The sequence below is a fragment of the Miscanthus floridulus genome, chromosome 14 (genome assembly GCF_019320115.1).
Source record: "Miscanthus floridulus cultivar M001 chromosome 14, ASM1932011v1, whole genome shotgun sequence".
Classification (NCBI taxonomy): Eukaryota; Viridiplantae; Streptophyta; class Magnoliopsida; order Poales; family Poaceae; genus Miscanthus; species Miscanthus floridulus.
Window position 1 is genome coordinate 52,498,348 of NC_089593.1, and position 18,848 is coordinate 52,517,195.

Here is an 18,848-nt window from a genome sequence, read left to right on the forward strand (position 1 = left end):
TCTTCTCCTCTTGCACACACATAGCCATGAGCCTCTCTAAGTCCCACTTCTCGGGCTGTATGTTGTAATTGACAATAAAAGTGTCAAATTCTTTTAGCAAGGAAGCAAAAATTAGATGGATAAGTAACCCTTTCTTGAGAGCCAGATCTATTGGTTTTAGCTTGGATGCCAAATTGCTCATCCTTAGTATGTGCTCTCTTATGCCACCATTTCCAGAGTATCTCTCTGTCACCAGCTACTTTATCAGTTGGGTAGCATATGTCTTTGAAGAGCCAGTAAACTAAATCAAGATGCAAGTGGATGTTTTGTAGTGCAAAACGCACATGCTCTCACATGGGTCGGTTAATCTATGTGCCCCGATCAGTCATATGTCCAGCTGTCAGCGTGATACTAGTTGTCACTAAGCAAGGTCAGAGCTCACATTAATTATCAGTTCCAATTTTCCTCAAAATCAGTTGCTGAACCCATCCTCATCTTCATCTTCATCCTGCAACCACACTTCTCTGCGTACACCCTGCCCTCGCATGTGTTGTGTGTTCTAAGCGCTCCGATGGCAGAGGTTCTGGGCACCATGGTGGTCATGCCACTCGTGTCCATGGTGAAGGACAAGGCCTCCAGCTACCTCCTAGACCAATACAAGGTGATGGAGGGCATGGAGGAGCAGCACGAGATCCTCAAATGCAAGCTACCTGCCATCCTAGACGTGATCGCTGATGTAGAGGAGTAGGCCACAACCCACAGGGAAGGGCCGAAAGCTTGGCTTGAGGCGGTCCGGAAGGTGGCCTACCAGGCGAATGATGCCCTCGATGAGTTCAAGTATGAGGCACTCCACCAGGAAGCCAAGAAGAAGGGGCACTACAAGAAGCTTGGCTTTGATGTAATAAAGCTCTTTCCTACTCACAATCGTGTTGTGTTCCGTTACAGGATGGGCAACAAGCTTCGCCAGATTCTTGTAGCACTTGAGGTCCTCATCACAGAGATGCATGTATTTAGGTTCAAATTCCGACCACAGCCACCAATGCCTAAGGACTAGAGGCAGACAGAGTCAAACATCATTGACCACCAGGAAATTATGAGCAAATCCAGAGGCAAAGAGAAGGAAGAGGTTGTTAACAAATTAATTGGTGATCAAGTGAGTGACTCGCAGCTTATGGTCCTTCCCATCGTTGGAATGGGGGGCCTGGGCAAGACTACCTTAGCTCAGCTTGTGTACAATGACCCTGGAGTTAAGAAGCATTTTCAGTTGCAACTATGGGTATGTGTCTCTAACAACTTTGAAGTTGATTTAGTAGCTAAAAGTATAGTTGAAGCAAAAGCAAAAGAGAAGAGCAACAGTGATAAAAGTGAAAAATCACCACTGGGGAGCAGCAGTGATAAAAGTGAAAAATCACAACTGGATAGACTTAAAGAAGCAGTGAGCGGGAAGAGGTACCTCCTTGTCTTGGATGATGTATGGAACCGTGATGCCAATAAGTGGGGAAAGCTGAAATCCTGCCTACAACATGGCAGCAGCGGCAGTGATGACAACAACTCATGATCAAGTAGTTGCTAAATTAATGGGCACAACTGATGAACCCTATAGTATCACAGGATTACATGAAGACTCCATCAAGGAAATTATTGAGGCAAGAGCATTCGGTTCAAAAAAGGAAAGGGATGCTAAGCTCGTTGAAATGGTTGGTGCTATTGCAAAGAGATGTGCTGGATCTCCTTTGGCCGCTACAGCCGTGGGATCTCTACTTCATACCAAGGCCAGTGTGCAAGAATGGAAGGCTATATTGAGCAAAAGCGCCATATGCGATGACGAAACTGAAATTTTACCGATACTCAAGCTCAGCTATAATGGGTTGCCATCACATATGAGGCAATGCTTTGCTTTCTGTGCTCTTTTTCCGAAGGATTAAGAGATAGATGTGGAAAAGCTAATCAAATTATGGATGGTTAATGGTTTTATTTCAAAGCAGCATGGAGTGAGTCCTGAGATCACTGGTAAATAAATCTTCATGGACCTGGTGTCAAGGTCATTTTTTTAACATGTGAAGGAAGTCCCAGTTGAAGTCCATGACAATAAGGCTCCTAGAGTTACTTGCAAGATTCATGATCTTATGCATGATGTTGCACAGTCTTCTATGGGAATAGAATGTGCTACCATATTTACAGAGCCAAGTCAAAGTGAGAAATTTCCATATTCTGCTCGACGTTTATTTATATCTGATGATGTACCAAATGTAAAGTAATCTGTTGCTCCCTCACCTGTACACGCGGCAGGGGTAGGCGCCGAAAGGCTCTCCTGCCGCACTGTAGCCACAGCAGGGGCAGGCGCCAAAGTTAGCCCTGCTGTCACATCTAGTAACTGTAGCAGCATGGGTAGCCTAGCATGTCTATGTACTAGGAATATATGGGTAGAGTTGTATATATAGCTTCCCACTGCAACTCAGTAAAGTTGAGCGAGTTCAGTTTTGTCATCTCCTCTGTAGAGCTCCGACCAACGCTGGTGCTTGTGTTGTGTGTGTGCACGCTCTGTTCTCCCTCCCTTCTTCTACCTCCAGCCGTAGTGTGTGTGGTCAGCAATGATGGTGAGCGGTCGGCTCACCCGTACCGGAGATCTCGAGACCAACAAGTGGTATCAAAGCCGTACAAGCGCCGTCGCTGAACTAACTGCTAGCGATGATGGATGGTTTGGAGATGGGCGATAGCAGCGGCGCTGCTATGGCTGCCCAGCCACGACAGGAGGTCATCGTGCGCATGGTGTGGGAGGTTAGCGGCACCAGTTGGCCAACGCTGACTCGCACCAACTATGGCGAGTGGATGGTGACCATGAAGATCAAACTCAGAGCCCGACGACTCTGGAATGCCATTAACAAGGGCACCGACAACGAAAAAGATGACATATCAGCATTGGAGGCTATCCTCGCTGCTGTGCCAGCAGAGTATAGGGAGTCGTTGGGGGCAAAGAACTCTGCTAAGGAGGCGTGGGAGGCCATTGCAGCGATGCGCGTCGGCTCTGACCACGTAAAGAAGGTGATAGCCCAGTTGCTGAAGCAAGAGTACGCCACCCTCAAGTTCAAGGATGATGAGTCAGTGAAGGACTTCTCCCTCCACCTATAGTTGCTCATCAGCAAGCTAAGGAGCCACGACGTCAACATCGACAAAGAAGATACGGTCTCCAAGTACCTCCACTCCGTTCTAGTGAAGTACATCTAGATCGCTCTGTCCATAGAGACGTCGGGCGATGGATGAGCGCATGGAGCAGGCCATAGCAATGATGGACAGCGGCAAGCTGCTACTGACAGAGGAGGAGTGAGCTGCCCAAAAGAAGTCTAGGGATGCCTCCTCCAGCCGTGGTGACGATGGCAAGCACCATAGCAAGGCTTCTTTGGAGAAGAAGAAGAAGAAGATCGACCCTAATGCCTACCGGCACTACGGGAAGATGGGCCATTGGGCAAAGGAGTGCCCAAATCACAAACAGGAGAAGAAGGCTTAGGCTCATTTAGCATAGGCTGATGAGGATGATGAGGCCACTCTCCTAATGGCGATGTTCTGTGCACTGCACGATGTTGAGGCCAAGGAGAAGGGAGAGGTGATGGCGGTGAAAGGGCACGACAACGCTCTGAAGGCTGTCAACCACGAGGAACCACGCACCCAAGTCCACCTCGGATGTGTGGGTGGCAAACAGGAGCAGCGGTGGTACCTGGACTCTAGCGCCAGTAAACACATGATGGGCTCCAAGGAAGCCTTCTCCGAGCTCGACGGTAACGTGACCGGCACGGTGAAGTTCGGTGACGGCTCAAGGGTAGCAATCCGAAGGCGTGACACCATCATCTTCAGGTGCCAGAACGTTGAGCACCGCATGCTGACGGATGTGTACTATATCTCATAGCTACGTTCAAGCATCATCAGCATCGGGCAGCTGGACGAGCGCGGATGTGAGGTACTGATCAAGAGTGGGATCCTAAAGATTCGAGATTTGGAGCGGGGTCTTCTCACGAAGATAAAACACTCACGTAATCGATTGTACCTGCTCGACTTGAAGGTGGAGTAGCCAGTGTGCCTAGCAGCACGACACACCGAGGAGCCATAGCTGTGGCATGCCTGGTTCAGCCATCTTAGCTTCGACGTGCTCGGTCGGCTGGAGAAGATGGTCCAAGAGTTTCCCCACATCAAGTACAGAGGTGAGCTGTGTGACAGCTACCTGGCCGGGAAGCAGACGAGGCTATCGTTCCTAAAGGTGGCCAAGTATTGTGCGGTGGATGCTCTCAAGCTCGTCCACAACGATCTCTGCAGGCCAATCATGCCAGCCACAAACGGTGGCTGGTGGTACTTCCTCCTACTCGTGGATGATTGTAGTCGCTATATGTGGCTGCAACTCCTAACGAGTAAGGACGAGGTGGCAATGGCGATCAAGAAGTTCAAGGCACGCGTGGAGGCAGAGAGTGGCAGGAAGTTGCGCATGCTGCAGACTGATTGTGGCGGTGAATTCACTTCGATGGAGTTCGCTACGTACAGCGCGGATCAGGGTGTGGTGCGACACCACACCGTGCCATACTTGCCACAGCAGAATAGCATGGTGGAGCGGCGAAACCAGATGGTAGTTGGCATGGCTCGATCCATGATGAAGGCCAAGAGCATGCTGGCCAGGTTTTGGGGTGAGGCGGTGACCACGATGGTGTTCATCCTCAACCACACGCCCACCAAGGCCCTCAAGGGCAAGACGCCGTTCGAAGCTTGGTATGGGCGCAAGCCGAGCATGTCATTCCTTCAGACATTTGGCTGCATTAGCCATGTTAGGAAGACAAAGTCGGTCCTCACTAAGCTAGAGGACAGGAGCACACCAATGGTGATGGTGCTCCTAGGCTACGAGGAAGGTACCAAGGTATACCAGCTCTACAACCCACGCAGAGGCAAGGTGGTTGTCTCACGCGATGTCGTGTTCGATGAGAAGGCGGCCTAGGACTAGGACAGTCCGGGCATGGGGGAAGCTGGCGGCTTCACTAGCACCTTCGTCGTCGAGCACTTGGTCATCCATGGTGGTGGAGACACTGGAGAGGAGGTGCCAACCACTCCAGCAACAAAGCCAAGCACTCCTAGGGCGGTGTCGAGCACTTCGGGAGGGGTATTGAGCACTCCAGGAGTGGTGTCGAGCGGTCCTACAATGGTGTCGATCACTCTAGGATGGATGCCAAACGCTCCCATAGCAGAGCCAAGAGGTCTTGTAGTGGTGCCAACCACACCAAGACTGGTGCTGAGCACTCCTGCAGTGGTGCCAACCACTCCAGGAGTGGTGACGAGCGGTCTAGGAGTCGTGTCGAGCACTGCAGCCAGGGTGCCGAGCACTCCAGGTTGAAAGCTCTAGTTTAGTTTTGGTAAATTGATGAAACCCTAAGTGCTAACCTAGTCTATCAAGGTAGCACACTCCAAGTGATGAAGCAAATGAAGATCATAGCATGATGCTGATGATACCATGATGATGATCAAGTGCTTGAACTTGGAAAGAAGAAAGAGAAAAACAAAAGCTCAAGGCAAAGGTATAAACCATAGGAGCTATTTTATTTTGGTGATCAAGACACTTAGAGAGTGTGATCACATTTAGGATTGATAGCCGTACTATTAAGAGGGGTGAAACTCGTATCGGAATGCGGTTATCAAAGTGCCACTAGATGCTCTAACTCATTGCATATGCATTTAGGATCTAGTGGAGTGCTAGCACCCTTGAAAATGTTTGTGAAAATATGCTAACACATGTGCACAAGGTGATACACTTGGTGGTTGGCACATTTGATCAAGGGTGGTGAAGTTTTGGAGCAAGGGTAAGAAACTCTACTGGCGGAGTGTCCGCCCGTAGAGTGCGGACAGTCTGACGGTGCCACCGGCGCCCTAGACAGAAAAGACAAAGGTCACTGGGAGTGACTGAATGCTGGCCTCGATTGGACCGGCGTGTCCAGTTAGATGTATCAGTGAAGATGCTGGTGTCGGTCAAACAACTAGATGTTGGGTCGCTCTGCGACCGGACGCTGGCAGGGTGTGTCCGGTCTGTGCTGATGTACGCTGACGTGAGGCGCACAGAGGAGACGTTGAATGACCGAACGCTGGGTGAATCCGATCAGGCATGACCGGATGCGTCTGGTCGTGAAAATTCATGTTTGGAACCTTACTGGAAACAACCGGACGCTGAGGTCCAGCGTCCGGTCACTTTCTAACTGACGCATCCAGTCAACTGATGACCTTTGAAATATGACGAATAGTATTTGAAGCAGGGGACACGTGGCGTGAATCACGTGACCGGACGCTGAGGGCCAGCGTCCGGTCGATCGGACCAGAGCATCTGGTCACCCCACGCTGTACCCAGTGAAGGGGTACAACGGCTCTATTTCATGGGGGCTTCTATTTAAGCCCTATGGCCGGTTGAAGCTCATACCTTTGGCAATTTTCATTGACATAGCAACCTTGTGAGCTTAGCCAAAGCCCTCCCACTCATCTCCATCATTGATTCATCATCTTTGTGAGATTGGGAGAGAATCCAAGTGCATTGCTTGAGTGTTTGCATCTAGAGGCACTTGGTGTTCGTGTTTCGCTGCGGATTTCGCTTGTTACTCTTGGTGGTTGCCGCCACCTAGATGGATTGGAGCAACGAGGATCATTGAGCGGAGGGTGGTGATTGTCTCCGGCTCCAATCATGGTGATTGTGAGGGGTTCTTGACCTTTCCCCGGTGGAGAGCCAAAAGGTACTCTAGTGGATTGCTCGTGACTTGTGTGATCCTCATCTTGTGTTGGTTGTGCAGCACCCTATTGAGGGTTTGGCGTATGAAGCCAATTAGCGTGTGAACCTCCAAGTGAGTGAATCACCACAACGAGGACTCGCTTGCTGGCAAGCAAGTGAACCTTGGTAAAAATCATTGTGTTCATCATTGATTCTGAGGTGATTAGTCTTCATTGTTATTCATCCTTGTGATTGATTGGTTCTTTCATCTACACAGTGGTATAACCTTCTTGATCACTCTCTTTACTTTACCATAAACTAGTTGACAAGCTCTTTAGTGTAGCTAGTTGTGAGAGCTTGCTTGCTTGGTTGGTGTGGCTCTTTAGTTAGCCTTTGAGAGCACACTAACATAGGGTAGTGTCATATCTCTTGTGTGAATCGACACTATCTAAACTAGAATTGTGGTAGGTGGATTGCATTTTGAGTAGGCTAGCGCAACACTTCTCATAATTGTCTAACTATTTTGTTAAGTGTTGTTGTAGAAATTTTATTAGGCTATTCACCCCCCTCTAGCCATTAGGACCTTTGAAGTGGTATCAGAGCCGAGGTCACCGTGATTTGAGGCTTAACAACCTTCAGTGTAAAAATAGCTCAAATCAACAACACCAAGAAGCCACCCTAATTTGATAGCATAAATTATCCTTATTGGAAGTCAAAAATGATCACACATATCAAGTCAATCAATAGAAAGGTGTGGAAGGTGGTAGAAACCAAAATTGAGATTGAAGATCCAGAGAATCCCACCGTGGCCGAAGAAGTGCTTCTCCAAAACAATGATATTGCTCTAAGTGCCATTCATGATGCAATTGATGAAAGAACATTTGAGCAAATCAAGAATATTGAGATGGCACATGAAGCTTGGAAGAAGTTGGAAGAATCATTTGAGGGCACTCAAGCCATAAAGGGTGCTAAGGCATACATCCTCAAAGAGAAGTTTGCAAGCTTCAAGATGAAGGAGGATGAGAGTGTGCCGGAGATGTTCCATAGGCTTCAAGTGCTTGTCAATGATCTCAAAGCACTTGGAGAAGAGGTGAAGGACAAGGACTTCTCCCATAAGTTCTTGAGGTGCTTACCTTCAAGATTTGGCACATTGGTCACCATTCTAGTAAGAAGCGGTTTGGACACCATGACACCAAACCAAGTATTGGAAGATATAATGACCGATGATACTTATAGAGATGATGATGAGAAGGAAGAAAAGAAGGAGAAGAAAGATGACAAGAAGGATGACAAGAAGAAGAGCATGGCATTCAAAGCCACATCATAAAAGGGCAAAGCTAAGCAAGAGACATCAAGTGAAGAAGATGAATCTTGGGATGATGATGATGATGAGAAGATGGCTCTCTTTGTCAAGAGATTTGGCAAGTTCATGGTAAAGAAGGGCTACCATGCTAGAATGAAGAAGTCTTCATCCAAGAACAAAGAAGAGTCAAGAAGGTGCTTCAAGTGTGGAAGCAAAGATCATCTTGTTGCTCAACGCCCATACAATAGCGACAATGATAATGACAACAAGAAGAACAAGAAGGACAAGAAGGAAAAGAAAGAGAAGAAGGACAAGATGGCATTCAAGAAGAAGAAGGGTGGTTCATATGTAGTCACTTGGGATAGTGATGCTTCATCAAGTGATGATGATGATGATAGTGATGATAACAAGACCACCAAGAAGAAGGTTCTTGTAAGCATTTCTATCAATGAGAAGCCTTCTCTCTTCGAATCCTCATTATGCTTCATGGCTAAGGCCACTAAGGTATAATCTTGTGATGATAAAAGTGATGAAGAACATGATGATGAAAATGAACATGAAAATGAAAATAACCATGATAGTGATAGTGATGATGATGAACCCACCAAAGATGAACTATTTGACATGCTAGAGGATGCTAGAGAACACTTTGACATCAAGAGAAGGGAATGCAAAAGCTCACTCACACCTTAGCTAAAGCTTATGATGGTGAGGACCGCTTGCTTATGTACTTGGGTAGCCAAAGAGCTTCTCTCTACAAAGAGGAATTAGGCTATACCCCCAAGAAAGGCAAGGCGGCCTTTGCTCCTCACAAGACTAGTTTTGTGAAGAACAATGGTCGGTTTTGCACTAAATGCAAGCAAGTTGGTCATAAAGAGCATGAATGCAAAAACAAGAGCAAAAATGCTAATGTATCCTCCATTAAGCTTGATTCATGCTATATGCTTACTAAGAGCACAAATGGTGTGGAGGCTAAGTTCATTGGTAAACCATGGATGGGCTCAAAGAAGAAAGCCATTTGGGTACCAAAAAACTTAGTGACTAACCTTCAAGGACTCAAGCAAGTTTGGGTACCTAAAAAGAATTGATCTTCTTTTGTAGGTCAATTACAAAGCCAGAGGAAGGCATTGGGTTCTTGATAGTGGGTGCACTCAACACATGACCGGTGATGCAAGAATGATTTCGATGCTAGTGAAGCTAAATTATCTACATGCTTATTCACTAAGTCTAGCATCGGTTGGTTATGGCATAGAAGGCTTGGTCATGTTGGAATGAAACAATTGAATAGATTGGTTAAGCATGACTTGGTTAGAGGCTTGAAGGATGTTGTGTTTGAAAAGGATAAGCTTTGTAGCTCTTGTCAAGCCGAAAAACAAGTTGGAAACACCCATCCTAAGAAAAGCATGATGAGCACTAGTAAAGCATTTGAGTTATTGCACATGGACTTGTTTGGGCCAACACAATACACTAGCATTGGTGGAAACAAATATGGATTTGTGATAGTGGATGATTACACTAGATACACATGGGTATTCTTTTTAGTGGACAAAAATGATGTATTTGCAACATTCAAATAATTTGTCAAGGGCATTCACAATGAGTTTGAAACAACCATCAAGAGAGTTAGAAGTGACAATGGTAGTGAGTTCAAGAACACTAGAATTGATGAGTTATGTGATGAATTTGGAATTAGACATCAATTCTCGGTCAAGTACACTCCTCAATCAAATGGCCTTGTTGAGAGGAAGAATAGAACACTCATTGATATGGCAAGGTCTATGCTTAGTGAGTACAATGTGAGTCAATCCTTTTGGGCCGAAGCTATCAACATGGCTTGCTATTGTAGCAACCACCTCTATTGTCACCGATTGAAAGAAAAGACACCATATGAGCTCTTGAATGGTAGAAAGCCCAACATTGCATATTTTCGGGTCTTTGGTTGCAAATGCTATATCTTGAAAAAGGCACAAGATTAGGTAAGTTTGACAAAAAATGTGATGAAGGATTCCTACTTGGCTATTCCACCACAAGCAAAGCATATAGAGTCTGGAATTTGGATAATGGTACTCTTGAGGAAGTTCATGATGTTGAATTTGATGAAACCAAGGGTTCACAAGTAGAGAATGAGAACTTAGAAGATGTTAGAGGCATTCAACTTTTAAATGCCATGAAGAACATGGATGTTGGTGAATTGAGGCCTAGGCAAGTGAATGATGATGAAGATGATCAAGTGCAAGTGCTCTCTAATTCAAATGTACAAGATGATACAAATCAAGTTAGTGCAAGTGGATCTCATGACAATGAACAAGATCAAGTGGCTAGTACATCATCTCAACCCAATGATCAAGCAAGTGCAAGCAATCAAGTTCCAATCCTCCAACCAACCAATGTTGCAAGAGATCATCCATTGGACACTATCATTGGTGATATTTCAAGAGGTGTACAAACAAGATCAAGATTGGCATCATTTTATGAACACTTCTCATTTGTGTCATCCATTGAACCAAAGAAGATAGATGAAGCATTAAAGGATGTTGATTGGATGAATGCTATGCATGAAGAATTGAATAACTTCATAAGAAATCAAGTATGGGAATTAGTAGAGAGACCAAAGGGACACAATGTGATTGGAACCAAATGAGTCTTTAGAAACAAGCAAGATCAAGATGGGATAGTAGTAAGGAACAAGGCAAGATTGGTAGCACAAGGCTATACACAAGTTGAAGGTCTTGACTTTGGAGAAACATATGCCCCAGTTGCTAAATTGGAAGCAATAAGAATCTTGCTAGCTTATGCTTGTGCCCACAACATCAAGCTCTATCAAATGGATGTTAAGAGTGTATTTCTCAATGCTTACATCAATGAAGAAGTATATGTTGAGCAACCTCCCGGTTTTGAAGATGATAAAAAGCCCGACCATGTGTACAAGTTGAAGAAGGCATTGTATGGATTGAAACAAGCACCTAGAGCATGGTATGAGAGATTGAGGGACTTCCTCATCTCTAAAGGGTTCATGATGGGCAAGGTTCACACCACTCTTTTCATCAAAAAGATTGGAAAAGATCTATTTGTATTGCAAATCTATATTGATGACATCATATTTGGATCAACCAATCAAGACTTTTGTGATGAATTTGGAAAGATGATGGCTAATGAGTTTGAGATGTTCATGATTGGAGAGTTGAGTTACTTCCTTGGTCTTCAAATCAAGCAATTGAAGAATGGTACATTTGTAAGTCAAGGCAAGTACATTAAGGACATGATCAAGAAGTTTGGCATGAATGATAGCAAAGCCATTAGTACACCAATGGGAACCAATGGCAACTTGGATAGTGATGGAAGTGGAAATATAGTGGATCAAAAGTTGTATTGGTCTATGATTGGAAGCCTACTCTATGTGACCGCATCAAGGCCGGATGTCATATTTAGTGTATGCATGTGTGCAAGATTTCAAGCCTCACCAAGAGAAAGTCATTTGAAGGCCACAAAGAGGATATTGAGGTACTTAAAGCATACACCAAATGTTGGTTTGTGGTATCCCAAAGGAGCAAAGTTTGAGCTAGTTGGTTACTCCAACTCAGATTATGCGGGATGCAAGGTTGAAAGGAAGAGCACCTCGGGCACATGTCAATTGTTGGGAAGATCACTTGTTTCATGGTCATCAAAGAAGCAAAATAGTGTTGCATTATCAACCGCCAAAGCCGAATACATATCCGCCGGTAGTTGTTGTGCACAAGTACTTTGGATGAAGGCCACTTTGAGTGACTTTGGAATCAAGTTCAAGAAAGTGCCATTGCTATATGACAATGAGAGTGCAATCAAGCTAACCAACAATCCAGTTCAACATGCAAGAACTAAGCACATTGATGTCCGCCATCATTTCATAAGAGATCACCAACAAAAAGGGGACATTTGCATTGAGAGTGTAGGCAACGAAGATCAACTTGCCGATATATTCACCAAGCCATTAGATGAGAAAAGGTTTTGCAAGCTAAGGAATGAGTTGAACATATTGGATTTCTCAAATATGTGTTGATGCACCCCCACTCATATGACATGCCTCTCCTTCGAGCTATCTAAGGTAAAAGTTGATTAGCATGACATACATCCTTGCTAAGGACATGGTTAGTGCATTTAGTCACATTTTCAATCTCATTAGGACCTTTCAAGTGGTTCCATTTTATTAGGCTCATTCATGAAAATCAAATGAATTTGATGTTTATATGGTATCACTATTGCTTCTATGTTTGACTTGATCTAGTGATAGCATATGCCATGTTTGTAGGGCTTGTAAATCTAGTGTTTAATCTAGAAAATGAGCTCTAAGTGTTTAACTCAACATGGTACAAGATAACCCTCATTTGGAGGTGTGAAGAAGCTTGTCCTTGGATCAAACCGAGTTAAATATCTTTGGCATATATTCTAGTTTGAACCAAATTCAGAACTTTGATCCTCATCCCATTGATTGACATTGATAATCTCGACCCTACAAGTAATACTATCTATATTTTGAACCTTTGTGGTCGTTGATGACAAAGGGGGAGAGAAACAAAGATAGTAGTAAAGATAGTGAAAAAGGGAGAGAAATATCATAAAGGGAGAGATATGACAAAGGAAAGGGATCAACTAAAATTTTGAGCACACAAGTAGGGGGAGCAAGCTCATGAACTTGTATGGTGCATTTGAATGTGCATTTCATATGTTTGCTTGCATGGCACAAGTTTTAAAATTCAATATCTATACTTGTGTGGTGTATGCTAGTTGTCGGTTTGAATGATGAAATGAAAACTAGCATGCATAGGATATCTAGTGATTTCATTTCCAAATATTTCTAAGTGGTATTGAGCTAACCATGGTGCTAAGGATGGTATATTGGTGCACTCCGATTGATATCATGCTTCAAAGGTCCATCTTTTATACCTTAGCATCATGTGGTAGACATTAACTCCTATATTTCCTATCTAAGCATATGTGCAAGCTACAATCCAAACTCTTAGCACATATGTAGGGGGAGCAAATTGCTACCATTTGGGGTTCATGAAACTTGTCCATATCCTTTTACACATGGTAAATATGCTTGGACAAGTAACATGGATTCAATTGAATTTCAATTCATATATTTGTGAAAGGGTTGTCATCAATTACCAAAAAGGGGGAGATTGAAAGCTCTAGTTTGATTTTGGTAAATTGATGAAACCCTAAGTGCTAACCTAGTCTATCAAGTGATCATGAGATAGGTAGCACACTCCAAGTGATGAAGCAAATGAAGATCATAGCATGATGATGATGATACCATGATGATGATCAAGTGCTTGGACTTGGAAAGAAGAAAGAGAAAAACAAAAGCTCAAGGCAAAGGTATAAACCATAGGAGCTATTTTATTTTGGTGATCAAGACACTTAGAGAGTGTGATCACATTTAGGATTGATAGCCGTACTATTAAGATGGGTGAAACTCATATCGAAATGCAGTTATCAAAGTGCCACTAGATGCTCTAACTCGTTGTATATGCATTTAGGATCTAGTGGAGTGCTAGCACCCTTGAAAATGTTTGTGAAAATATGCTAACACATGTGCACAAGATGATACACTTGGTGGTTGACACATTTGATCAAGGGTGGTGAAGTTTGGGAGCAAGGGTAAGAAACTCCACCGGCGCCCTAGACAGAAAAGACGGAGGTCACTGGGAGTGACCGGACGCTGGCCTCGGTTGGACCGGCACGTCCGGTCAGATGTATCAGTGAAGATGCTGGCATCGGTCAAACGACCAGACGCTGGGTCGCTCTACGACCGGATGCTGGCAGGGTGCGTCCGGTCAATGCTGATGTACGCTGACGTGAGGCACACAGAGGAGACATTGAATGACCGGATGCTGGGTGAGTCCGATCGGGCATAACTGGACATGTCCGGTCGTGAAAATTCGTGTTTGGAACCTTACTGGAAATGACCGGACGCTAAGGTCCAGTGTCCGGTCACTTTCTAACTAACGCGTCCGGTCAATTGATGACCGTTGAAATCTAACGAATAGTATTTGAAGCAGGGGACATGTGGCATGAATCACGTGACCGGACACTGAGGGCCAGCGTCTGGTCGATCGGACCAGAGCGTCCGGTCACCCCGCGCTGTACCCAGTGAAGGGGTACAACGACTCTATTTCGTGGGGGCTTCTATTTAAGCCCCATGGTCGGTGGAAGCTCATACCTTTGCCATTTTCATTGACATAGCAACCTTATGAGCTTAGCCAAAGCCCTCCCACTCATCTCCATCATTGATTCATCATCTTTGTGAGATTGGGAGAGAATCCAAGTGCATTGCTTGAGTGTTTGCATCTAGAGGCACTTGGTGTTCGTGTTTCGCTGCGGATTTCGCTTGTTACTCTTGGTGGTTGCCACCACCTAGATGGATTGCAGCAGCGAGGATCGTTGAGCGGAGGGTGGTGATTATCTCCGGCTTTGATCGTGGTGATTGTGAGGGGTTCTTGACCTTTCCCCGGCGGAGAGCCAAAAGGCACTCTAATGGATTGCTCGTGGCTTGTGTGATCCTCATCTTGTGTTGGTTGTGCGGCACCCTATTGAGGGTTTGGCGTGTGAAGCCAATTAGCGCGTGAACCTCCAAGTGAGTGAATCGCCACAACGAGGACTAGCTTGCCGGCAAGCAAGTGAACCTCGGTAAAAATCATTGTGTTCATCATTGATTCTGAGGTGATTGGTCTTCATTGTTATTCATCCTTGTGATTGATTGGTTCTTTCATCTACACGGTGGTATAACCTTCTTGATCACTCTCTTTACTTTACCATAAACTAGTTGACAAGCTCTTTAGTGTAGCTAGTTGTGAGAGCTTGCTTGCTTGGTTGGTGTGGCTCTTTAGTTAGCCTTTGAGAGCACACTAACATAGGGTAGTGTCATATCTCTTGTGTGAATCGACACTATCTAAACTAGAATTGTGGTAGGTGGATTGCATTTTGAGTAGGCTAGCGCAACACTTCTCATAATTGTCTAACTATTTTGTTAAGTGTTGTTGTAGAAATTTTATTAGGCTATTCACCCCCCTCTAGCCATTATGACCTTTCACAGGTGCTGTGCCTACCACTCTGGTGGAACTGGAGACTCCATCGATGTCGATCGAGTTTGCCTCACCTCCAAGCGACATCACTGAGTTCATGGATGCTTTCCACGATGGTGTAGAGGTGCGGTTCCGTAGGCTGGATGACATCATCGGTGGCACAGGGTCCTTAGGCCTGGCGGGTTGGCTGCTCAATGACCCAGAGCTGCTTCTCGTCAGTGCAGAGGAACCACCCACGTTCGCGCTGGGCGAGCATGATGCAAATTGGTGACGGACGATGCTGGAGGAGATGAAGGCGATCGAGGAAAACAAGACTAGGGAGCTCATCGATCCACCTCCAGGATGTCGTCCGATCGGCCTAAAGTGGGTGTACAAGGTCAAGCTAGACGAGCACGGCACCATTGTCAAGCACAAGGCGCGTCTCGTCGGTCGAGGCTTTGTCTAGCGTGAGGGCATTGACTTCGAGGAAGTCTTTGCGCCGGTAGCACGCATGGAGTCTATCCGACTGCTGCTGGCTTTGGCAGCAGCAAATGACTGGCGCATCCATCACCTAGATGTAAAATCAGTCTTCCTCAACTACGAGCTGGCGGAGACGGTCTTCATCAGACAACCTCTAGATTTTGCCGTCAAGGGAGCGGAGCACAGGGTGCTCCGACTGGGCAAGGCGCTCTACAGGCTGTGGCAGGCCCCACGAGCGTGGAACACCAAGCTTGATGCCACGCTGGGCGAGCTTGGGTTCACACGGTGCGCAACCGAGCACGCGCTCTACACGCGGCGATGGAGAAAGGAGGAGCTTGTCGTCGGTGTGTATATGGACGACTTGATCGTCACCGGCGCACGTGCGGAGGACATCGACAGCTTCAACCGTGAGATGGCGGCTCATTTTTGAATGAGCGATCTCGGCGCGCTCTCCTACTACCTCGGCATCGAGGTGAGACAGGGGAAGGAGGCGCTCACGCTCGGTCAGAGCGCGTACGCCTCAAAGCTGTTGGAGCGGAGCGGCATGGCTGAGTGCAAGTCGTGCGTGACTCTGATAGAGAAGCGGTTGAAGCTGACGAAGGCCAGTACCGCGACGAAGATAGATGCAACACTCTACCGGAGCATCGTCAGCAGTCTGTGCTACCTAATCCACACCAGGACGGACATTGCGTTCGCCGTGGGCTATGTTAGCCGCTTCATGGAGGATCCCCGAGATGATCACTGGGCCACGGTGAAGCGGATGCTGCGCTACATCAAGGGGACAGTAGATCAGAAGATCGTCTTCCCCAAGACCAGCGGAAGTGGGCAGCAGCTCACTGTGTTCAGCGATGCAGACATGGCGGGGGACATTGACGGACGGCGGAGCACCTCTGGCGTACTCGTCTTTCTCGGGTCGGCTCCAATCTCATGGCTGTCGCTGAAACAAAAGGTGGTGGCGTTGTCCACGTGCGAGGCAGAGTACGTAGCGACGGCCACAGCAGTGTACCAAGCTGTGTGGCTGCGCCGGCTGCTGGACGAGCTGACCGGTGTGGAAGCTCACATACTAGCACTAATGATTGACAACTAGCCCATCATCGCCCTCGTGAAGAATCCGGTTCTCCACGACCAGAGCAAGCACATCGACGTCAAGTTCCACTTTCTCAGGGACTGTGTCGATGGAGGGCTTATCGTCATCGAGTTCGTCGAAACTGGTCGGCAACTCGCGGACGTCCTCACCAAGCCGCTCGGCCGTCTTCGGTTCACGGAGCTGAAGAAGATGATCGGCATGGTGGAGGTTCTAGGGTTAGCAGTAGGATTAAGGGAAGAATTGTAAAGTAATCTACTGCTCCCTCGTCTGTACGCGCGGCAAGGGCAGGCGTCGAAAGGGCTCCCCCGCTGCTACACTGTAGCTGCGGCAGGGGTAGGCGCCGAAAGGCTCTCCTGCCATACTGTAGCCACAGCAGGGGCAGATACCAAAGTCAGCCCTGCTGTCACATCTAGTCACTATAGCAACATGACAGACTGACATGTCTATGTACTAGGATTAGATGGGTAGAGTTGTATATATAGCTTCCCACTGCAACTCTGTAAAGTTGAGCCAGTTTAGTTTTGTCATCTCCTCTGCAGAGCTCCGACCAACGCTGGTGCTTGTGCTGTGTGTGTGCGCTCTATTCTCCCTCCCTTCTTCTACCCTCAGCCATAGTGTGTGTGGTCGGCAACGACGGTGAGCGGTCGGCTTACCCGTGCTGGAGATCTCGGGACCAACAGCAGAAACGACTCTGAATGGCTGTCTAGAGAAAGGATCTATGGCTGTCCAAACACTGATATATGATGGACATGCATATGAATATCTGAAGCATTTATCAAAATACAGATCTATTCATGCATTAAGGATCAACCGAGGTTCATTCTTAAAACCAAAGTATCTGCATCAACTAAGGTACCTTGATCTCTCGAATAGTAATTTTATCAAAGCACTTCCTGAAGAAATAAGAATCTTATATAATCTGCAAACACTGGACCTTTCATACTGCGGCAATTTGAGACGACTTCCAAAGGAAATAAAGTATATGACTGCCCTCCGTCACCTCTACATTCATGGATGTGAAAAATTAAAGAGCATGCCTTCAGAGTTTGGACGCCTCACTTCCCTACAGACGCTTACATGGTTTGTAGCAGGTACTGGCTCTGGTTGCAGTAATGTGAGAGAGCTTTGTCAGTTAGACCAGCTTGGTGGTCCACTAGAGCTAAGCCAGCTAGAGAATGTGACAGAAGCAGATGCAAAAGCAGCAGACCTTGGGAACAAGAAAGAGCTATCCCGATTGACATTGAGATGGACGTCGTCTCTAGAAAAGGAGGAAGAGGAACAAGACAATCATAAGGTGCTGGAGGCCCTCAAGCCTCATGACGCGCTGAAGGTTCTAGGTATATATGGCAATATTTGTGGCACTTATCCAACATGGATGAATACGTTGCAACAAATGGTGAAGCTTACACTATCGGATTGTGAGAAGCTCAAGGAGCTTCCTCCACTGTGGCAGTTACCAGCTCTACAGGTTCTCGAGTTGTGGAGATTGCAAAGTCTTAGTTGCCTGTGCAGCGCTGATGCACCCGTCACGCCGTTTAAGGAACTGAAGGAGCTTTCTTTGGACCGGATGCTAAACTTTGAGACATGGTGGTTCCTAAATAACAAGGTACAAGGAGAAGAACAAATATTTCCTCAGGTTGAGAAGTTGACAATCTGTGATTGTGCAAGGCTGACTGCATTACCAAAAGCATCAATTATTAAGGAACCTTCAGGCGGAGTTATTAATACTGTGTGGCGCTCGGCATTTCCAGCGCTGAAGGAATTAGTATTATATGTTTTGCCAGCCTTTCAGAGATGGGAGGCAGTCCAAGGAACTCTAGGAGAAGAGGTGACATTTCCTCGGCTTGAGAAGCTAGTAATTTTGTGGTGCCCAGAGTTGACTAGTCTCCCTGAAGCACCAATTCTAAGTGTATTGAAGATCCGACAAGGCAATCCACAAATGGCCATAGAGGTAGCAAGCTGCATCATCACTGCTTCGTCGTTGCATGTCGATGACGACAGAGAAGCAGCATGGCTGGATGGCGACAGCTTGCTTCAATTGGTGGATGGTGAGGATGTAACACCCTAAAAATGACATTATTTTGAAATAGCTAAATATGATTTATTTATGCAAATTGTGAGCCTTAAAAGATAGGGAAATAATAAATTTTGTGGAATTAAAATTTAAAAATAAGGTTAGAAACCTTTTTGATGCATACATGCTGCTGCATATCATTTTGTGAATGTTAGGAATTTATT

General features: G+C 46.1%; 1 pseudogene; it reads left to right on the forward strand.

The window, feature by feature from the left end:
• Positions 1 to 550: 550 nt before the first annotated feature.
• LOC136503441 (disease resistance protein RGA2-like) overlaps positions 551 to 18,848 on the forward strand; it is a 32,919-nt pseudogene continuing 14,621 nt past the window's right edge.